We start from the raw sequence: 22,315 nt of genomic DNA on the forward strand, positions 1-22,315 counted from the left end.
TCTTTGCGACCCCATGGACTGCAGCATGCCGGGCTTCCTGTCCTTCATCATCTGCTGGAGTTTGCTCAAACTCTTGTCCACTGAGTTAATGATGCCATCCAACCATCTCACCCTCTGTTGACCCCTTCTCCTCCTGCCCTCAATCTTTCCCAGCATCAGAATCTTTACCAGTGAGTCAGCTCTTAGCATCAGGTGGTCAAAGTACTGGAGTTTCAAGCATCAGTCCTTCCTATTAGCATTTCTAATTAGCACTGCTGAGGTCTTGCTGCTGAATAAATCTTAAGGTTTCCTTGCAGGAAAGTAACCAAGAGACTAAAACACAGGGCAAAATAGTTCCAGCACAGCTTCAGTAAGTATAGTCCTATAGTGATGGATTTCCTGTGGCTAATCTTCTAACTTGTAAGAAATTCTCTTAAAGCTTGCTTCATGATTGATGTGTAAACCCTTACCTGAAACACTAATTTTCCAACTCTTTCTTGTTATAGAAAAATGTAATGGAAAAAAAAAAAACAAACCTTGATTGGCTATATTTTATTTAACACAATGGTTTCAATTCTTTAATGTCCCTTATAAACTTGTATAAAATAGATTTATAAATTAATATATAATAGTCAAGGCCTATTAATGTATTTTATGCCTATTGTATTATGTTGGATTACATAGTAGTAGTAATAGTAGTGTAGTAATTTGCACTACTTTGTTAGACTTTTATATATGTTTTGAGTGTAAAGTGAACATATAGTAATATTTCTCTAAATATATCTCTATTTTGGAATTTTAAGATTAAATTGATTAAAATGAGTAAAGATTGATATGATAGATAATGTGGACTTGTTATTCAAAACACTTTTTATGTAACCAAAGGATGAGATATAACCAAAGAGCATAGGCACAAATCTATGTAAGGATTTATGTCACTTATTTCCCCTGAGATTGTAGGAAAATTTGGGTTTTAAAATTTGCCACTTTGCGTAACACATGTAATTCACCTCTATGACCACTAGATGTCAGTGTTGTTTCAGTTTAAGCACTGGCTATGTTGCCAGAGGCGCCAGAGAGGATTTTATCTACTTAATCAAAACTCTGCACCTTTGCTGGCTTCTGAGGGTCACCAACGTTCGTTTAGTATTACAGAGACGAAAAATACCTTATATTCGCACAAGCTGCACAGAATATACTTTATTAGGCAGATGAAGGGCAACAAATTTCAAAGTGCCAGAGGCAATTTTTGCTTAATATTAACTACCTGGTGGCTCAGAGGTTAAAGCATCTGCCTGCAATTTGGGAGACCTAGGTTCGATCCCTGGGTCGGGAAGATCCCCTGGAGAAGGAAGTGGCAACCCACTCTAGTATTCTTGCCTGGAGAATCCCATGGACGGAGGAGCCTGGTGGGCTATAGTCCACTGGGTCGCAAAGAGTTGGACACGACTGAGCGACTTCACTTTCTTTCTTTTTTCTTTCTACCAACAGATGTTGAATGTTTATTATGTGCTAGGCATAGTGTTAAGCATCTTACAGAGATTTTATTTAATGCTCTTAATATAACAACTTCAGGAGAAATTTCACTCTTGTACTCAAATTTCATGTGAAGAAATCGAGGCATAAAGTGGTTAATTTGCTCAGTGCCAGAAGAACCAGGAAGTAAGTTGGAAAGAATTCAAACACAGGGCGACCAACTGCTGAACTTGACTTTACCTTTAACTGCTAAACCGTGTGGTATTTGTGTGTGCTCAGTTGCTCAGTCGAGTCCGAGTCTCGACAGTGACCCCGTGTACTATAGCCTGCCAGGTTCATCTGTCCATGGGATTTTCCAGGCAAGAATACTGGAATACTGAAAGAATACTAGGTTGCTGTTTCCTGCTCCAGGGAATCTTCCCGACCCAAGGATCGAACCTGCAACTGGTGCATCTCTTGCATTGGCTGGTGGATTCTTTACCACTGTGTCACTTGAGAAACCCCAAGCCATGTGGACTCACATTTAAACTAATCACAATCAGGGAAAATCTTTGTTGAAAACAACGTGCAAAATAGTTGTTTTGAAAGAAACTCATTTAAAAATTAAGTATAAATTATGACTTATAGAGTACAATCCTTTGAATTGTGTCTTATAGTATAGAAGAGCATAGAATCCTGTGGAATACGAAAGCCTGATTTCTGAATATTTTTAGAATGCTCACCCAGTTGCAAAGGGATGATGTTTATTAAATGATCCCTTGAGGTAAGTGTAACCTGATGTTTGTTCTTGGTGTTGTCTTTGGACTGTAGGCATTGATGGGGGAGCAATGACATATAACTCTAGTGCTAATTTGTTTCCGCCATATCCGTTTCTTTGTGACCCATGGACTGCAGTCCACCAGGCTCTTCTGTCCATGGGATTCTCCAGGCAAGAATACTGGATTGGGTTGCCATTTCCTTCTCTCCGGGATCTTCCAGACTCAGGGATCAAACCTGAGTCTCCTGCATTGGCAGGCAGATTCTTTACCACTGCGCCACCATACGAACTCTAATTGGTACCTATTTGAAATACTGGAGGCCAGCACTGTGGAAGCCTTTTGAATGAATCATGGAAAGATTCTAGGTGACTATCATTTTTACTAATCTAGATAGGAGCACAGTCAACTAAGTAAAACGTGGAACACTTGAAAAAAGAGCTTTTTAGATATTGGGCAATATATTCCAAAACATTAAAACATATGTATAATTTAACATAACATTTCCCTTCTAGGAATGTTTCCCAAGAGAACAGTTTTTGATTAATCTACTAGAATATTTATCAAAGCATTATTTATAGCAATGAAGAATTAAACAATTTGTAATCTTGGCTAGAGCTTGGTTAAATACCATTTTCACTAAAATAATTAGTAGAAGAATATTTCATGATGTGAAAAAAATGTTTGTAGTGTATTATTAAGTTTGTGAAACAATATTCTAGGAGAATCCCAACTTTATACAAACTAAAAACATTATATAAGGGGCTTCCTGGTGGCTCAGTGGTGAAGAATCCACCTAAGGTGCAGGAGACTTGGGTTCGATTCCTAGGGTGGTAAGATCCCCTGGAAAAGGAAATGGCAACCCACTCTAGTATTCTTGTTTTCTTGCCTGGGAAAGGACATGGTCAGAGGAGCCTGGCAGGTTATAGTCTATGAGGGTCACAAAGAGTTGAATGCGACTGAGAGACTAAAAGCATGCACCCAAAAACATTTTATATATACAGACTTGGAAAGAAGATTGAAGTATACACCAAAATGTTAGTAGTTACTTTTTTTAGGTGATAATAGGTGGCTTTTGTTTTCTTTGTTTTATTTTTCCTTACATGTAAGTACTGTGCGTTACTTATGAATTAAAAAAAAAAGTCCCACAAGCTATTTATATTTTTAAAAACTTCACACAATTACAAAAGCTGTGTTCAAACTTAGGTTTGTTATTTAGAAAAGATGATTGTTGCCATATGTTTTCTAATATGTTCAGTGTTGTTAATAATTCATGGTATGTGTGTTGGCAAGAGGCATGAGATAGCTCAGAAGGGTTACTCCATTTTATCCATGTCCAAAGGAAAGGTCAGATGATTAAAGAAAAATCTTTGGTACTGTCTTACGCAACTTGAAGATTATCACTTGAGGTTTTGATTAAGTGTTTCTTGGAAAAGTTCCAATTTAGTATTTCTAAAAAGGGCCATCAAGCTTTGTGTAGGTTAACATGTAAAATAGGCACTGTTCTTTGTGGCCAAAAATAATTTGTCCCATTTAGTTCCTATTTAGTCTGTTTTCTTGTTAATATGAACACAAAGTGGTGTATGGCATATTCTAGAATATGTTACTGCTTTTAATTCTGCTTCTTTACCATCTTGATTGATCCTTTGGATTTGTTGTTTCTTTCTTTTTTTTAAAATGTGAGGTTGCACAGTACAAGGATTCTGGTTTATCTTATGAATGTTGAACATTATTGAAATCACATAATTCTAACTAGACAGTGAATGCTCAATTAAACAATTCCAACATGGTGTCAGATTTTCTTCTGGGGATTTTACTTAGCAATTTCTTCACAAACATAGTCATATGCTTTAAAATTTTTTTTAAATGAAGTCTTCTATAATGAAGACTTTTACCATCAAATTATTCTTTTAAAGTGGAATATATGGAATTATATATCAGTGTCTTTATCACGCTGAATTTTATCCATACCAAATTTCATTCATACCAAATGTCAGCTCTTTAGATGGACACCCTTCATGAATCACAGCTTGAGTCTGAGCAGTGGATGGACAGAACCATGACTTACTAGATGGTAATATTGTTGTGGCAGACCTTAACCTTACAAAGGTTGAGAAAATTGGTGAAAATTGTGGTTAAATTGATTAGTTACGATCCTGAGATTTGGAACTCTGACTCTAAGTGCATATTGAATTGAAAACATTAAATTTCTTGTTTTCAGGAATCTCTCTCTCTATATATTTATATATCTCTAGAAATATCATACATTTTTTCTCCTTGGGTTCTTACTCTTTGCCTCCTTACTGAGCAAGGTCACCTGGCCAACTTTTTTCTGAATATGTATGAGATTTTGGACATTGGCATGTTTTGGTCCATACTACTCTAATTTAGGAATTGTAACAGGCAAAGTCAGTGTTGGCTGGAAATCAGGATTCCAAATGGTTTTACTGCAGAGAAAAAGCTGAAGTTCATGATGTAATGTATTGAACCTGGTTAGATCAAATTACTCTGAGTCATGGCTGCAGCCTGTAATACAGTACTGCTCAAACTGGCTTTAGCTTCCATTTACTTCCATTAAAATACCATCCAAACTTGGAAGTACCACAATGAAATGCATTTAAGATAGTTGTTTTGATGGAAAAGAGCACCTTTAGCTGCGTCTTTTTATACTGGCTTAGAGGGTTTAGTAACTGAAGCCACTTTTTCTTTTCTTTTTTTCTACTTAGTTGTGTGCATGCTTGAAAGCACAGCCTGCAAATGAAAAAACCATAGGGAAATAACTTAGATTATATAGGTTTTCCTATGTCATTTAGAATGAGAGAGTATGTTATTAAGAAAGAGTCGATTTTTGCAATAATCCACTCAAATTTAAGCTCTTTTGCCGGGTACTGTAGTGTTTAGAGGAGGAAAAAAAAATAAAGAAACAAGATGCTTAACTAAAAAAAAATACAGTTTAGAGTTTTACTTTATGTTGTATAAAGTAAAAGACTGGGGGCTGAGAAGTTTTAATGCCAAACATGAAAAAAATTTTAAAGTAAGCTAACAAAGGTGACATTATATTTTAATCACAAATGAGATTGGTACATAGACTACAATCTATGTTTTAAAATTCGTTAATTTTAACAAGCCTAAAATTTATTTTGACAAGCTATTTAAGGTAGCCGATGATCCAGGTACTATATTCTAAGCGCTTTGGCACGGTATTAGTTTTTATTTACTTAAACATCATACAACTGTATTGGTACTATATTTATCATTAGCAATCCCATTTTCAAGATGGGTACTTGCTCGTGTCTAGAGCTGGGGTACAAGCCCAGCAGGCTGACTTGAGTCTGCAGGTCACCCTGATGCTCCCCAGGGCTAGTGGCTATTGTTGGATCCCTCGGTTGGAGAGGCGGAGCCTGGAGTCATAGTGCTCACTAGACTTGACCAAGGGTCCATCACCAAGCTTAATGCCCACTGTGATCACAAGCCCTCCCAAGAAGTCCTTTTTGTGTTAATTCAACAGAATTACTATATTGCTCTTAGGGAGCAGTAAGTGGGAATTTCCTTTAAAATGGAGGGAGAGGAGAAGTTAAAAAGTCAGTTTAAGAGGTGGTAATCTTTCACATGTAGTATGTATTCTACCTTGTCCTGACCTTTGAAGAGAAGTCAGCAGATGGAAGAAGAAAGATTCTGAGCAGGGTAGGAGAGGTGATTGGTAAGTAGGAAAAGAGGAAAGATCAGAGTGGGCTAGATAGATTGGTAGGAGATGACTGACTGACAGACCATTCTATCACTTCTAAATGCAACTTCTATTCCCTTTTCGGAGAGGTTAACCCATTAGGCATTATTTCTAACCCAAATCCCATACACTGCACACTCCTTATTTAGCCACCTATTTCTGAATGTGACTCTGAGAGACTTCATGGAAACTTTCACAGTTGGATACCTCTTGGGTTGGTAGTTTGCCCAAATGTAGCTAGTAACCAGAGTCTTTTGAGGTAAGGATTAATGGAAAGTAAGAGAATGTCTGCTGTTTCAGTCTCTTAAAAGCTGCAAATAGCAAACTTGTGTAGGCAAATTACACTATTAGAATTCAAATCATTGGCAACCAAATTTATTTTCTCATTCTGATGTCTTTTGGTAACAAAAAAAGGCTTTGAAAATAAATTCTTGTAATCATCATCATTAAGATGTTTAGAAACCAAGTTTTTCAGGATAAAGATGTTTATACTGTTTTAGAATAGTAGAATTCTGGCTCCAGAGATTTTTCTAAATTGAAGCCAGGATATAGAAACATTGTCAAATAACAATTTTGAAGCATTGTAATTTTTAAATTTTTTTTATTTTGCACATTCAAAAATCCCTTTTTCTGAGTCTAGGTTAATTATAGTGCATTTAGTCTCTGCTATTTTTGTTTTTCTTTGAATTATCAGTAGTGGTAAATAAAACTCAAAACACCGTTTCTTTTTTCCCTTTGGCTTAAAATCTTTGCTTTAGATGAAATAGACACTGCTGTGCTGACCCTGGGCTTTTTAAAGCTCTGTTGTATAAGCTATAAATGGTTTCTTAACATGCCTCTCACATCTCAGATATCTTTGTCCACAAGGACTGCAGAATAACAAAATGTCCATCCAAGGCTCTGACACACACAATGAAAATAAAAAGAAGAGAAGGGAATTCATTTCATTATTAGAGTGGCTTAAGCAATGGAGAGGAAGAGGCAAAGGAATGAATGACCTTATTGGTCTTCTGTAAAAGAACTGGGGTGTTTTCTTTTCCTGGTCTCTTAAGGATTCAATTACACAACTTGGTGCATAAAACATATCCAGATGTGTAATTTTTAAGGGACTCTTTTCTTGAATGTGTCTTTTGTCCTCTTCATTCTTATTTCAGACCTTTCTCATGAGTATTTCTTTCGATTCTGTAATGGAAAAAAGGGAACAGATTTATTCCGATGAGACATCAGCATGGGGCAAAGGTAAAGAGAAAAGCAGAAAACTAGGAAAGGATGGGAACAAATGGATAGAGGAGAGCAATTAGCAGAGCGTTTGGAAAATGTTTTGTCTCAGGTCCCAGTGGGATCAGTTTTAGAGCTACAGTTTCTAGTCTGTGTGTAGGAGAGATGCATAAAATAACTTGCCTGAACACTTGTCTATGACTGCATCTCAGGTCTTCTCTGCTGGTTCCAATTCTACACATAAAATGTAAACTTAGTCTTTATTGAAATCCTGCTTCAGTATATCCCTGAGACTTAGTGGGCTACAGAGGAAAGAAGAATTCCAAAAGACTGCAGCTTTTAAAATATTTCTTGGTACAAGAGACCCTTGACACACCAGTCTTGATCTTACAGATTCTATTAGTGAGAACCTTGGCAAAATTGATTAGAGGTACTTGCCTAAGGTCTAGGGCTATAACCCTGAGCTCATATGGAGCTGAAAACTTTTAATCCCTGGTTTCCAGATGTCCCTTTTAACATCAACAGCAGCAATAAAAACAAACCAGTAGCTGTAATAAGCAGTGTACACAGGAAATAAAAAACTCAGTAAAGCATGATTCTGTGGAGTGGTGCTTAGTTGGCTTTATACCCTTGGCATCCTCTTTCCCACAAAGTCTGAGTATGGTCAGTAAGACCAACCCAGTTAGGGCCTGGAATGGTTTCTTTATTCTAGATTTTGATGAAAACACAAAAGGATATGTTCAGTTCAGTTCAGTTCAATTCAGTCTCTCAGTCATGTCTGACTCTTTGCGACCCCATGAATCACAGCATGCCAGGCCTCCCTGTCCATCACCAACTCCCGGAGTTCACTCAAACTCATGTCCATCGAGTTGGTGATGCCATCCAGCCATCTCATCCTCTGTTGTCCCCTTCTCCTCCTGCCCCCAATCCCTCCCAGCATGAGAGTCTTTTCCAATGAGTCAACTCTTCGCATGAGGTGGCCAAAGTACTGGAGTTTCAGCTTTAGCGTCAGTCCTTCCAATGAACACCCAGGACTGATCTCCTTTAGAATGGACTGGTTGGATCTCCTTGCAGTCCAAGGGACTCTCAAGAGTCTTCTCCAACACCACAGTTCAAAAGCATCAATTCTTCGGCGCTCAGCTTTCTTCACAGTCCAACTCTCACATCCATACATGACCACAGGAAAAACCATAGCCTTGACTAGACGGACCTTTGTTGGCAAAGTAACGTCTCTGCTTTTGAATATGCTATCTAGGTTGGTCATAACTTTCCTTCCAAGGAGTAAGCATCTTTTAATTTCATGGCTGCAGTCACCATCTGCAGTGATTTTGGAGCCCCAAAAATAAAGTCAGCCACTGTTTCCCCATCTATTTCCCATGAAGTGATGGGACCAGATGCCATGATTTTCGTTTTCTAAATGTTGAGCTGTAAGCCAACTTTTTCACTCTCCACTTTCACTTTCATCAAGAGGCTTTTTAGTTCCTCTTAACTTTCTGCTATAAGGGTGGTGTCATCTGCATATCGGAGGTTGTTGATATTTCTCCCAGCGATCTTGATTCCAGCTTGTGCTTCCTCCAGCCCAGCGTTTCTCATGATGTACTCTACATAGAAGTTAAATAAGCAGGGTGACAATATACAGCCTTGATGTACTCCTTTTCCTATTTGGAACCAGTCTGTTCCATGTCCAGTTCTAACTGTTGCTTCCTGACCTGCATATAGGTTTCTCAAGAGGCAGGTCAGGTGGTCTGGTATTCCCATCTCTTTCAGAATTTTCCACAGTTTATTGTGATCCACACAGTCAAAGGCTTTGGCATAGTCAATAAAGCAGAAATAGATGTTTTTCTGGAACTGTCTTGCTTTTTTGATGATCCAGTGGATGTTGTTAAGAATTATAAAAACAATAACACGAGGAAGATACACATTTTTATGAGGTATACATACATCTATACCCAAACCTTAAGCTTCACAAGGAAAGTTATCATGGTATAGGGTTCATTGTTGAATCCTTAATTCCTAGCACAGTACCTGAGGCCAGAGTCACAATGTGTTTCTGTTAAATAAAGGAAAGAAATAGTGAATTCTTTAAAAAACTTTTTTAATTGAAGGATAATTGCTTTACAATGTTTTGTAAAGCATGGTGATCTCTTATGGTTTCTGCCATGCAACAATGTGTATCAGCCATAAGTATACATATGTCCTCTCCCTCTTGAACCTTCCCCCAGCACCTCCCACCCCATCACCCCTCTAGGTTATCAAGAGTACTGGGTTGAGCTCTCGGTGTTGTCCAGCAACTTCCCCTCAGCTATCTGTTTTACATATGGTCGTGTATATGTTTTAGTGCTACTCTCTCAATTCATCCCGCCCTTTCCCTCCCCACTTGGGTCCACCAGTTCCTTCTCTATGTCTGTGTCTGTATTCCTGCTTTGCAAACAGATTCATCAGCACCATTAGAAACAGTGGATTCTGACAATAGTTTCTGTGAGGATACTAATAAGAACATTTAGTTAGTGCCAGTAAGCGAATAGTTCTGAATGTTCTGTTCATTTCAGATTTCCCTTCCATTTTCTTTCCTTTCCATCCTTTCTCTCTTCAATTCTCTTTCCTTTTTTCTTTCCCAAATATCCTCTCTTCCTCCAGGCTTTCTTACCTTTCTTTCTTCTCTCTTTCACCCCGGGGATATTATCCTACATTTCCCATGCCATCTGTCCTGGACTGTCAACTTCTTTTTTTAGAACCCTAATTAGAATCACAGAAATTTCCTAGTCTTTGCTTAGTATTTGCTCAAAGTATAGTCTAGGTAATGAGCCTCTGTCTCTTGATATTTAGGGAAAGGCTGATTTCTTCTAATATGTTCTGCAAAGTACTGGAGTCCCACTTGATCACTCCTGTTGGGTCTTTGTTATGCAGTTCTTCGATAGCTTCTTCTGTAACACCATTAAGAGTTTAACAGCTCAAGTAGCAATTCACATGAATTAATTATGCTTTAATTACTATAAGCTCAGTATCTTGTAGATTACGTAGTTGTTCACTGAATACTTACCTTAGGTTGGCGACTTTTGGCGTTACAATAAAAGGTGAATTTTAATTCCTGGTTTCACATACCAGTTTTGGAGACCAGAAAAATATATGGAAGATAAATTTTAAAAATTCAAACAATTCGTAAAAACAATAAGCTTTCAATATTTCCTGATTCAGAAATACCAAAGTTTTTTTTCATATTTGAAGAGACATTTTGCATCCTCTATAATTCACCACAGTGTTGCTTTTAAGAAAGGTTGACAGTGCTCTTTGACCACCTAGAGGGGTGGGGTGGGATGGGAAGTGGGAGAGAGTTTCAAGAAGGAGGGGACATATGTACACCTACGTATGCTTATGGCTGATTCATGTTGATGTATGGCAGAAACAAACACAATATATCCTCCAATTAAAAATAAATAATAAAGAAAGGTTGAATAATTGAAACAAGAAATAGGTGATTGTAGTGGAGGAAATTTAATGTTAGAAGCAGGTAAATTGATTTCATTTCCCCAGAGTGTCAAAACCCTGTTTTTAATTTTTTTGAAATGAGTCATTTTATACTTTGTATTTTTTTCTTTTCTAATTAGAATTTCTGAATTGTGGATTGGAAATTACTTTCTTTTGCTGCCATCCTGATGATGGACTATGTTTTAGGATCCCATCTCTTCATTTGTTTTTTTTTTTTTAATTTCCGCTTTTTAAAATTTTAAACTTATTTTATTTGGCTGCACCAGGTCTTAGTTGTGGCACGTGGGATCCAGTTCCCTGACCAGAGATTTAAGCCAGGCCCCCTGCAGTAGGAGCACAAACTCTTAGCCACTGGACCACCAAGACAGGCCCTATTTCTGTTTTATACAAAGAAATTCTTCAATAGCTGCTTGAGAAAGGATGTTTGAGAAATACATTTTTATGCTCTTTTGCATGTATGAAAAGATCTTTATCTCATCTTCCTACTTTTAAGTTTTATTTATAGCATTGTGGATTAAAATTGTATTTCCCTCAGAATATTGAAGACGTTTTCTTATATTCTACATTTCAGCATTGCTCTTGAGGCTTGCCATTCTATTTCTCATGTCTTGTTTTATTTTGATATCTGTTTGTTATTATTATTTTCAATATATATATTTCACTCTGGATTCTTTTTTTTTTTTTTTTACCTTTTTATACCAATATTTTCTATCCTTTAAAAAATTACTTATTGGAGTACAGTTGATTCACAGTGTTGTGTTGGTCACTACTATACAGCAAAGTGAATCCGCCATTACCTATATCCGCCTTTAGAGATTCTTTTTCTATATGGGTCTTTACACAGTACTGAATAGAGTTTTCGATGCTGTAGTAGGTCCTTATTAATCAATTATCTACTTTATACATAGTAGTGTGTATTTGTCAATCCCAATCTCCCAATTTATTCCTTCTATCCTTCCCCCCGGTAACCATAAATTTGTTTTCTACATCTGTGACTCTAATTTTGTTCTGTAAATAAGCTCATTTGTACCATTTTAAAATGATCTTTCTTTTCAGTATTCCAAATTTCACAACTATCAACCAGTCTTAGAGAGAGAGTGCATGTGTGTTGTTCATGACATTGGGTACTTAGTTCACCTTTTAAAATCTGGAATATATCTTTAGTTTGGGGAATTTTCTTGAATTATTTATTTTATTAGTTCCTTTCCTCTGTTCTCTCTTTCTTTCTGGAGCTATTATCAGTCAGATAATGAATATCTTGAAAGAATCCTTTAAGTCTTTTATCTTTTTTTCTTATTTGTCAACTCTTTATCTTTTTATTCAACTTTCTAGGAGAGTTCTTCAGCTTTATATTTTAAATCATTAAAAAACTTTCAATTTCTACTGTCATTTTTTCATTTCTAAAGGCTCTTTCTTTTCTCTAATTTTACCTTTTGTAAAAAAAATTGCCATATTGTTTTTGAGCACTCTTAAAAGTGCTCTATTTTCTTTTTATTTTATTAAACAACTTTTTATTGAAGTATAGTTGATTTATAATGTCATGTCAGTTCAAATGTACAGTAAAATAATTTTGTTATACACACACACATATCCACATATATGTGTATACATATTCTTTCCCAGGTTATTTTCCTTTATAGGTCATTACAAAATATTGAGTATAGTTCCCTGTGCTATGCAGTAGGCCCTCATTGGTTATCTATTTTACATGAAGTAGTGTGTGTAAGTTAATCCCAAACTCCTATTCTTCCCTCATCATTTACCCTTCGTTCACCGTAAGTTTGTTTCCTATGTCTGTGAATCTGTTTCTGTTTTATAAACCAATTCATTTGTATCATTTTTTAAGAGTCCACATGTTAGTGATATGGCTGATTCATGTTGATGTATTGCAGAAACCGATGCAATATTATAAAGTAATTATCCTCCAATTAAAAAAAAAATAAAGGTTGAAGAGTTAAAACAAGAAATAGGTGATGTTTCATATTTGTCTTTCTCTGACTTAACTTCATTTAGTACAATAATCTCTAGGTCCATCCATGTTGCTGCATATGACATTATTTCATTATTTTTTATGACAGAGTGATATCCCATATACATATATCCATATACATATCTCATCTTTATCCATTTATCTCTCAGTGGAATTTAGTTTGCTTCTATGTCTTGACTATTGTAAATAGTGCTGCAATGAACATTGGGGTGCATGTATCTTTTCAAATTATATTTTTCTTTGGATTTAGGCTCAGGAGTGGGATTGCTGGATCATCTGGTAGCTCTAGTTTTAGTGTTCTAAGGAATCTCCATATATACTGTCCTCCATAGTGGCTGTACCAATTTATATTCCCACCAACAGAGGAGGAGGGTTCCTTTTTCTCTACACCCTCCCCAGCATTTATTATTAAAAAAATGCTACCTTTTCTTATCTCTTTCAAGATAGTACTTGTAGAGTTTCATTTGTTTTATACTTGTCATTGTATGTTTCTTCTAGGCTACTGTTTTCTACCTGTTTGTTCTCTTCTATGCCTTTCATGTTAAAGATTCAACTTTCTGGAGATCTGCACATGTCTGTTTTTATTTATAGCAGGGAATTGAAAGCCTGGCTGGGAGCTTTCTGTATGTCAAGCCAGGGCTTACTTACTAGTGGGTATCATTTTAGGGCAATTAGGAAGAAAGCTAGCATTTTAGCTGGGATTGGGGATGAGGTTAGCTCTTAGATGTCAGCATTTCTAAGTCCTTTTTCTCCAGTGGTCAGTTTTTATTAGAGAAAGATTCAGTTTCTAATCAGTGGCCATAAGCCTGGCTGCCAGTATTCTGGGAACAGCATGATGCAAAAGATTAAGGTGGTCCTAGCATTCAGGATGCAAATTTTCTGTTCTAGCACTTCGCCTCACTTCCCTTCTCTGCCTCTGGTATCCTAGAATCTGAGCCCTCTCAGGTTTATTCTACAGAGAATTTATTCCTGGTCTCCACCTGTGAGTGGAATATGTGTGAGAGATGGGTGAATGGGGTTAGAAACATGGCAGTTTGCAGTAAGGGAGTATACCTGGGGAAAATCAAACTTCTCTGTATACAGAATTTCAATCACTTTCCCTGTTTTCAACCTTCTGCCTCACTCCCACCTCTCATTGTTTTTGCATTTGTTGTATCTTTTTTTTTTTTTTTTTACCTCCTATTATTTTAGTGTGATCATGATTTAGGAGAAGGTATACATATGCTATTCATTTTCAAAATTGAATAGTAAGTTGAATGGTAGATTCTAAAGAGCTGTGTTGATGATAAAAAGCGATCTTCTGATTGGCTTTGGAAGGAATGAGGATGAGTGGGTCTTCAAAGCTCTGCCTGGGTTGGACCAGTGATGTAAGCTGGATGGATCAGGAGGTTGGGTACCCTTGTCTGATGTGGAAGATGTTGAAGGGGAAGTTAGGATATAGAATGAGACAATGGTAAAGAGGAGGTTTGGGTTTTATGTGTGCAAAAGCAAAATTGGAAGTTTTTAAGATATTTAGGGATCTTTGATCAGGTATCTTGCATAGTATTGTGCCAGAGTGAAAATGGATGAATACAGAGAGCTATTGTACTGTCTTTAGCTTAACTCAGCAGGCTTAGTTGGTCATAAAAGGACAGTGACAAAGTCATTGTTTGATCAGGTCAGCTTTGTACCATGGGACTTTTTCCTCATAGTTATAGACTCATCTCTCATTGTGACTTTTGATGACACTGACATACCAGTGTTCCAAAGAGGGTGTGAGTCAGTGCTACTGTTATTGGGTTACTGTTATTGGCTACTGAAGCCAATGCCCCACTGACAAAGAGACATGACACCTATTTGTATAGAAAGAAAAGAACCATTATTTTTATTAGAACATTTTTTCACATAGTTGGAATTTAAAACATAATGGCTAACATACTTATTGACTTGTATCAAGTTTACCCTCGTAGCCATTGATATTCCAAGTGTTAAATTTCATTTTCTAAACAATCTCATTTTAAAAAGGCATATAACCTAGTGAGGACTAGCATATTTTCCTTACGGATGAGTACTGAGCAAAACAGAGCAAAATTCAAATCTATTTTACTTTCATTTGACTCTGGGCATTGAGGCCTTTCCTTGGGTTTTAATTTTGTAATCTACAAATTTCTACAGGAGTAATTTCTGTGTAAGGCTATCTGCATTATTATTTTGTTTCCTTTTATGTATTTGAACATTAAAATGCAAGCTTATAGTTTGAATCCCCAGTTTTGTCTTACAAGCAGTTATTATACAGTGTTATTTTCAGATGTGTACTAGGCTTAGTCTGTCAGAAGTGGTTAAGGGATTATCAAAATGTAATTATCCCTAACTTTTTAATTTAAAGGGACAGTTAACAAAACTAAATGAACTTATTGCCAAGATTTTGCCAATGAACAAGTCATGCATTCAGATGCTTCAGACTGGCAATCTAGTGATGCTTGGTGGCAAATCCCACCTGCTCATCTATCCATCTGTGTGTGGGTATTACAACCCCTGAACAGGAAATGGGAGTCATTGTTAAGTGCAGATGTAAGATTTATCCTTGCTGAGTGAGAATACTATCAGATAGATTGGCACGTGCCAGGCACATAGGATCCTGATGTGTGAGCTGAGAATTTGATGGGCTGTAAAGGGAAGAGGAAGCTTTGAGAAATGCCAGGAGTTAAGAAGAATAAGAATGTTAAGGTCTATAGGACCCAATTTGTAGAAAATGCAAGTGTGGAGAAAATACTTTTGAGGCACTGGGTTACTCCAGCTTGTGCTTTGAGTCACTTTTGTCTGTGCCCACCTAGGCAATTTTAATTAGGGACAGGCAGAAGTGGACACAGAGGATTTGAATGTCAGCTAATCCTGGCTCTGCCACTTTGCTGTGAGATCAGACATTATCTGTCTTATTTGTCAATTTCCTAACCTGTAAAGTGGGCTTAATAGGGTTTTTAATGCAGTGTTATATATAAAAAACTTAACAAAAAAACTTGGTGAAATGCTCAATGGACATAAGTTTGATAGACCTTCAGGAGATAATGCAGGCCAGAGGAGCCTGGAGTGCTACAACCCACAGGATAGCAAAGAGTCAGAAATGACTTAGTGACTAAACAACAGCAACAGCAACAACAGTGACATGCTACAGAGAACAGGCTCCATAAGTGCTAGCTAGCCGTTTAAAGAATTGTGAATAGTGTTTCCTAAAGTTTTTTTGTGGTAAAAATCATATCATATAAAACATACTATTTTACAGTTCAGTAGCACTAAGCACTTCTTAAGCCTTCTTCAGCGATCAACGCAAAGAAATAGAGGAAAACGACAGAAAGGAAAAGACTAGAGATCTCTTCAAGAAAATTAGAGATACCAAGGGAACATTTCATACAAAGATGGGCTCGATAAAGGACAGAAATGGTATGGACCTAACAGAAGCAGAAGGTATTAAGAAGAGATGGCAAGAATACACAGAAGAGCTGTACAAAAAAGATCTTCACGACTCAGATAATTACGATGGTGTGATCACTGACCTAGAGGCAGACATCCTGGAATGTGAAGTCAAGTGGGCCTTAGAAAGCATCACTACGATCAAAGCTAGTGGAGGTGATGGAATTCCAGTTGAGCTATTTCAAATCCTAAAAGATGATGCTGTGAAAGTGCTGTACTCAATATGCCAGCAAATTTGGAAACTCAGCAGTGGCCACAGGACTGAAAAAGGTCAGTTTTCATTCCAATCCCAAAGAAAGGCAATGCCAAAAAATGCTCAAACTATTGCACAATTGCAGTTATCGCACATGCCAGCAAAGTATTCTCAAAATTCTTGAAGTCAGGCTTCAACAGTACATGAACTGTGAATTTCCAGATGTTCAAGCTGGATTTAGAAAAGGCAGAGGAACCAGAGGTCAAATTGCTAACATCCGTTGGATCATCGAAAAAGCAAGAGAGTTCCAGAAGAGCATCTACTTCTGCTTTATTGACTATGCCAAAGCCTTTGACAGTGTGGATCACAACAAACTGTGGAAAATTCTTCAAGAGAGGGGAATACCAGACCACTGTACCTGCCTCCTGATAAATCTGTATGCAGGTCAAGATGCAACAGTTAGAACTGGACATGGAATGACAGACTGGTTCCGTATCAGGAAAGAAATATGCCAAGGCTGTATATTGTCCCCTGCTTATTTAACTTATATGCAGAGTACATCATGCAAAATGCCAGGCTAGAGGAAGCACAAGCTGAAATAAATGCCAGGCTGGAGGAAGCACAAGCTGGAATCAGGATTTCCAGGAGAAATATCAATAACCTCAGATACGCAGATGACACCACCCTTATGGCAGAAAGTGAAGAGGAACTAAAGACTTCTTGATGAAAGTGAAAGAGGAGAGTGAAAAAGTTGGCATAAAACTCAACATTCAAAAAACAAAGATCATGACATCTAGTCCTATCACTTCGTGGCAAATAGATGGAGAAACAATGGAAATAGTGAGAGACTTTATTTTTTGGGGCTCCAAAATCACTGCACATGGTGACTGCAGCCATGAAGTTAAAAGATGCTTGCTCTTTGGAAGAAAAGTTTTGTCAAAACTAGATGGCATATTAAAAAGCAGAGACATTACTTTGCCAACAAAGCTCTGTCTAGTCAAAGCTCTGGTTTTTCCAGTAGTCATGAATGGATGTGAGAGTTGGACTGTAAAGAAAGCTGAGTGCGGAAGAAATGATGCTTTTGAAATGTGGTATTGGAGAAACTCTTGAGAGTCCCTTAGACTGCACAGAGATCCAACAGTCAATCCTAAAGGAGATCAGTTCTAAATATTCATTGGAAGGACTGATGCTGAAGTTGAAACTCCAATACTTTGGCCACCAGATGCGAAGAACTGACTCATTTGAAAAGACCCTGATGCTGGGCAAGATTGAAGGTGGGAGAAGAAGGGGATGACAGAGGATGAGATGGTTGGATGGCATCACCAATTTGATGGACATGAGTTTGAGCAAGCTCCGAGAGTTGGTGATGGACAGGGAAGCCTGGCATGCTGCAGTCCATGGGGTTGCAAATAATCGGACATGACTGAGCTACTGAACTGAACTGATAAACATTTTCATGTTACTAGCCTTTGTGTTTTTCCTTTCTGAATCAAGATAGGTGTTTTAGATGATCTTAAGACTCCCCTTAAATTCTAGTGTGTGTGTGTATGTGTGTGTGTAGGGAAGGGGAACAAGGGAATGGGTTGTTGTTGTTTAGTTGCTAAGTTGTGTCTGACTCTTTGCCACTTCACAGACTATAACCTGCCATGCTCTTCTGTCCATGAGATTTTCCAGGCAATAATATTGGAGTGGTTGCCTTTGTCTTCTCCAGAGAATGTTCCTCAACCAGGGATCAAACCCACACCTCCTGAACTGCAGGTATATTCTTTACCCATGAGCCACCAGGGAAGCCCAGGGAAGGGGAACATGGGCGTGGGTGGCCAAAACATAGTACTGATATCCAGTGAATTATGGACGTGAGCTCATTTTAATTCTCCCAGTGTACCACACGAGAGAGGTACTGTTTTCTGTAGTACAGAGAAGGAAACGGGGATTTAGAGAATTCAAGTCACTACCCAGAGCAAGTAAATTTTAAGGCTGGATTAGATGACAGAGCTGACGCCACTTTTCTGATTCTGTAATTGAATGGTCTGAAAGCCAAGGGCTCCAAGTTTGTAGGAGAGCTAGCAGTTTCTCTGATGTTTGAAAATTAGAATTGGGTGAAAAAAATCCATAAGCAAAAGTAATAGCAATAGGATTTATTTAAATACCCACCCTGTAGATATTAAAAGAACATGATATATATAAATGAATAAATCTTTGAATTTATTGGTGTTGGTGAATCTACTTCTCCAATAGTTGGTGTATTTGTTGTTCTGTTAACAATTCTTTGTTTTCCTTCTTCATGCTCTTGACTAAAGCTAACCTTCCCTTCTATGCCTTCTCTTTCCTAAATCCTATTCCTCATTTTTCAATGATACCTGCTCTCATTTTGACCATTTGCTAATAATCTTGATTTAGGAGTTTTTTTTTTTTTTCTAAACTCAGATGGAATTTCTTTTTATACACTCAGCTTAGTTAACTATTGTTTATAAGTTGGTAGCACTAGGTATGTTTCCACGGAGGTATGCTTATGTTTCTTATCTTTGGGTCACTCTCTTGGCTACCTCTCATCCGGCAGTGCCTTACTTTATGCACAATTATGTATCCATAGAATAACAGATTCACATTGTGTAGATGTAATTCACTTGAATAAAATATAGCACCAAGAACATAGGTGAAACAGCATGACATCATGGTTAAAGCCCAGGGTCTGGAGTCCACACTGTCAGGTCTGAATCCTGATTCTGCTACTTACCAGCTGTGTGATGTGGGACAAGATACTTAGCTCCAAGTTGCTTAGTATCCTTGTCTGTTAGGTGATAATGGTGCTTACTTAGAGTAGGTTAAAGGATCAAAGAATTGATGGTTTTAGAGCATTTGAAGTAGTATCAGCTATTATAAGTACTATACAAGATTATACCATGATTGTTATTAAAGACAAAGATGAAGAAGATGATTGTCATCATTGATTTATTTAGAAATCTACAAACCAGTGGACCTATAAATTAGATTGGTTTAAATGGTTTTAATACTAATTAAAGTCCTAAAATCTAATTGAATATGTGTTAATTGATATGAATATTGAGGGAAAAGATGAGTCAAAGTAATATAGAAGGTTTTGAAAATAAACACAAGCATGCTAAAATCTATTCTCTCATCTTCTAGAGTGGTAAATTCACAAACACAAGAAGTACCTGAAGGAAATGGCAGGATGCCTGTTCTGGCTCCCTTAGCTGTGAAGAGGTGATGATGGCCACCTCAGGCCACATTCAAACTCCTGAGCAGGGTAGGAGAGCTCTTCACAGATCCTTATTTGATATCAATTTTTCCAAAGGTAGCTGAGTTCTCCAGCTGGATAGTTTGAATGCAATCGAATTCTCTGTGGGAGAATAAGAGGATAAATGACTCACCCCAAGCACACAGGCAGTCAAGATACATTCATTTTAGAGCAACGAGCTGAAAATCTTAATGTAGCAGATTTTAGTATTCTTATATCTACATTTCAGTGGGGCAATTGGAATGATATAAAATCTATCAAAATAAAATTTCCATTTTGATACACATTACAAACCTCAATCTACTATTTCTGACTCCTAAGAATATAACCCTTCTAAGGGATACTCTTTCAGACATACTCCTAAATTGAGACAGGCGCTTAATTTTCTTCACACAAGCAATACTCTCTCAGAAAATTACTTGTATTATAGGATAAAAATCTTCTAAAGGTTGAAACTAGTACTTAATATGTCCAATATAGTTTTGAAACCCTGAGATTTAAAAAGTGCAAGAAAAAAGTGCAAGAAATATTTGAGTCTACTCCCTTTTAAAAATTGATGACAATATGAAAATATTGTTCTTTTGTGACCAGTTATTTAAAAGCAAATTTTCTTATGATATATCAAGAGTGCTATTGTTGTTATTGTTTTCCTTTTAAGAACCATCCCTCCTCCAATATCACTGCAAACAGTCCTCTTGCCCAGAAAATCCCATGGACGGAGGAGCCTGGTAGGCTGCAGTCCGTGGGGTCGCTAAGAATCGGACACGACTGAGCGACTTCACTTTCACTTTTCACTTTCATGCATTGGAGGAGGAAATGGCAACCCACTCCAGTTTTCTTGCCTGGAGAGTCCCAGGGATGGGGGAGCCTGGTGGGTTGCTGTCTATGGGGTCACACAGAGTGGCCATGACTGAAGCAACTTAGCAGCCACAGCAGCAGCAGTGATGCTCTAATGTAAGCTTTTTATGTTATGGATGAATGTTGACAAATAGATGTGCTGTCTGAGATGCTACACAATCACATTGTTCTCAGATTAGTGCTTTATTCCCCTCTAGCCTGCTGGCCTCCAACTATACTCTGAGATACACGTGAAGTAAGCACTCCAACTTCTCAACTTCTGCTCATTTCCCCTCCTCCACTGACCTGGAATGTTCTTTCCCTAGATATTGACATACGCTGTTTGCTTACTCCTTTTAGATCTTTATTAAAGTCATCTGGGCTTCCCTGGTGGCTCCAACAATAAAGAATCTACCTGCAGCGCAGGAGACCTGAGTTCAGTCCCTGGGTCAGGAAGATCTCCTGGAGAAGGGAATGGCTACCCACTCCAGTATTCTTGTCTGAAGAATTCCATGAGAGAAGAGCCTGGTGGGCTATAGTCCATGGGGTCACGAAGAGTTGGACACAACTCAGTGACTAACATTTACTTACTTGAAATCATCTCAGGGAGGTTTCCTCACTGTCTTACAGCAAATAATACCTAGTCCTGACATCTCTCAACTCTTCCCTTTCTTTCCTCCTCTTTAGCACTTACCACTGTCTAACTTGTGTACATCTGTCTCCCCTCCTCTGCTTCAGACTATGACCTCCTTAGTAACAAAAACTTTGTCTCCTTTTCAGCCCTGTCTTCAGGACCTAGAATAGTTAGTGTCCGACATAGACTAGTCATTTAAAATATTCAGTGAAAGATACAATGAATTCAAAATCTGTTATATATGACTTGGTGTTTATGAATATGTCTGATGTTCTGAGAATTTCAAACAAAATAATGAAGTCACAATGTAAAGAACAGAAAAACAGAACAAATCATTATTTTTGTAACACTCTACACATTTCAAAGGCTCTGGTGTTCATAGTCTTTTCCTTCCTTTTTTTTCTTTTTTTTTAAACATAGTCATTATTTTCTGAAGCAGCTCTGTTGGACTCTGCCTAATCCATTTCCAGTGCTCTATTGTGGAGGAATCTATCTCTGAGGCTGCTGACCTTCCTTTCTTTCATTGTTTTGCGTCTTTACATACTGTACTCTTTTTTTGGGACCTACTCTCTCAAAAACTTTTCATTTATAGACAAAATTGGATCTGTCTAATGACTTTTATTAAAGTGCTGAAATTTAAAATTTAATAAAACCCATGGGTGGAAGCAGTGCCGTTTTTTGTGCAGATAGGTACGCAGTGTGATTCTAGTAACTGGCACTATTGTATTCGTACAGATTTCTCGGGGATTTGGTTGGGCTGCATGAAACAGAAAATTCAAATAACAGTGGCATAAATAAGACAGAGGCTTGTTTTTTTTTTTTTTCTTACGTAATGAGAAGTCTGGTTGCTGGTGTTGCCTTGGTGGCTGCAGGTGTCAGGGCTAAAATGTCTGCAATTCTTTGGGCCCTTTTTTCAAGACCTAAAGAAGGAAGAAGGGACAAGAGCAAAGTTCAAAAATGACTGTGTCAACTGAGTTAAATTTCCTATTTTGGAGCTTTTCCAGAAGACAACAACAAATTCCATTTCCATGGCATTGGCCTGTTCTATGTCTCATGACCATCCCAATCTTCAAAGGAGGTAGGAAATATAGGTGCTGTTTTTTCTTTTCTGTTTTTTGAGCACATGGATGCTGCCAACAGAATTGGAATCCCATTAATGACGAAGAGGGGGAGAATGGATACTGAGTAGATAACCAGCAGTCTCTGACAAAGTAAAATATACCTGAAAGGTAGATAAAATGTCTATTTGTAGGACTTCCCTGGTGGCCCGGTGGTTAAGAGTCTGCCTTGCAATTCAGGGGATGTGGGTTCAAACCC

General features: G+C 37.6%; 2 long non-coding RNA genes across 3 annotated transcripts in view; both read left to right on the forward strand.

Moving 5' to 3' along the window:
- The first annotated feature begins 221 nt into the window (after positions 1-221).
- Positions 222-22,315, forward strand: part of LOC147349178 (uncharacterized) — a 137,770-nt gene continuing 115,676 nt past the window's right edge. For both annotated transcript variants that reach the window (XR_015149496.1, XR_015149495.1), the window contains exons 1-2: positions 222-349; positions 2,112-2,218. This is a non-coding gene — a long non-coding RNA (uncharacterized LOC147349178). The remainder of the gene's footprint in view (positions 350-2,111; positions 2,219-22,315) is intronic.
- Positions 17,314-19,820, forward strand: LOC147349179 (uncharacterized). The gene is made up of 2 exons (XR_015149498.1): positions 17,314-18,026; positions 19,416-19,820. It is a non-coding gene; the product is annotated as an uncharacterized LOC147349179 (long non-coding RNA).

The sequence above is a fragment of the Bos grunniens genome, chromosome 21, assembly GCF_055505025.1.
Source record: "Bos grunniens cultivar Pamir isolate PY7600 chromosome 21, Bosgru_T2T1.0, whole genome shotgun sequence".
NCBI lineage: Eukaryota > Metazoa > Chordata > Mammalia > Artiodactyla > Bovidae > Bos > Bos grunniens.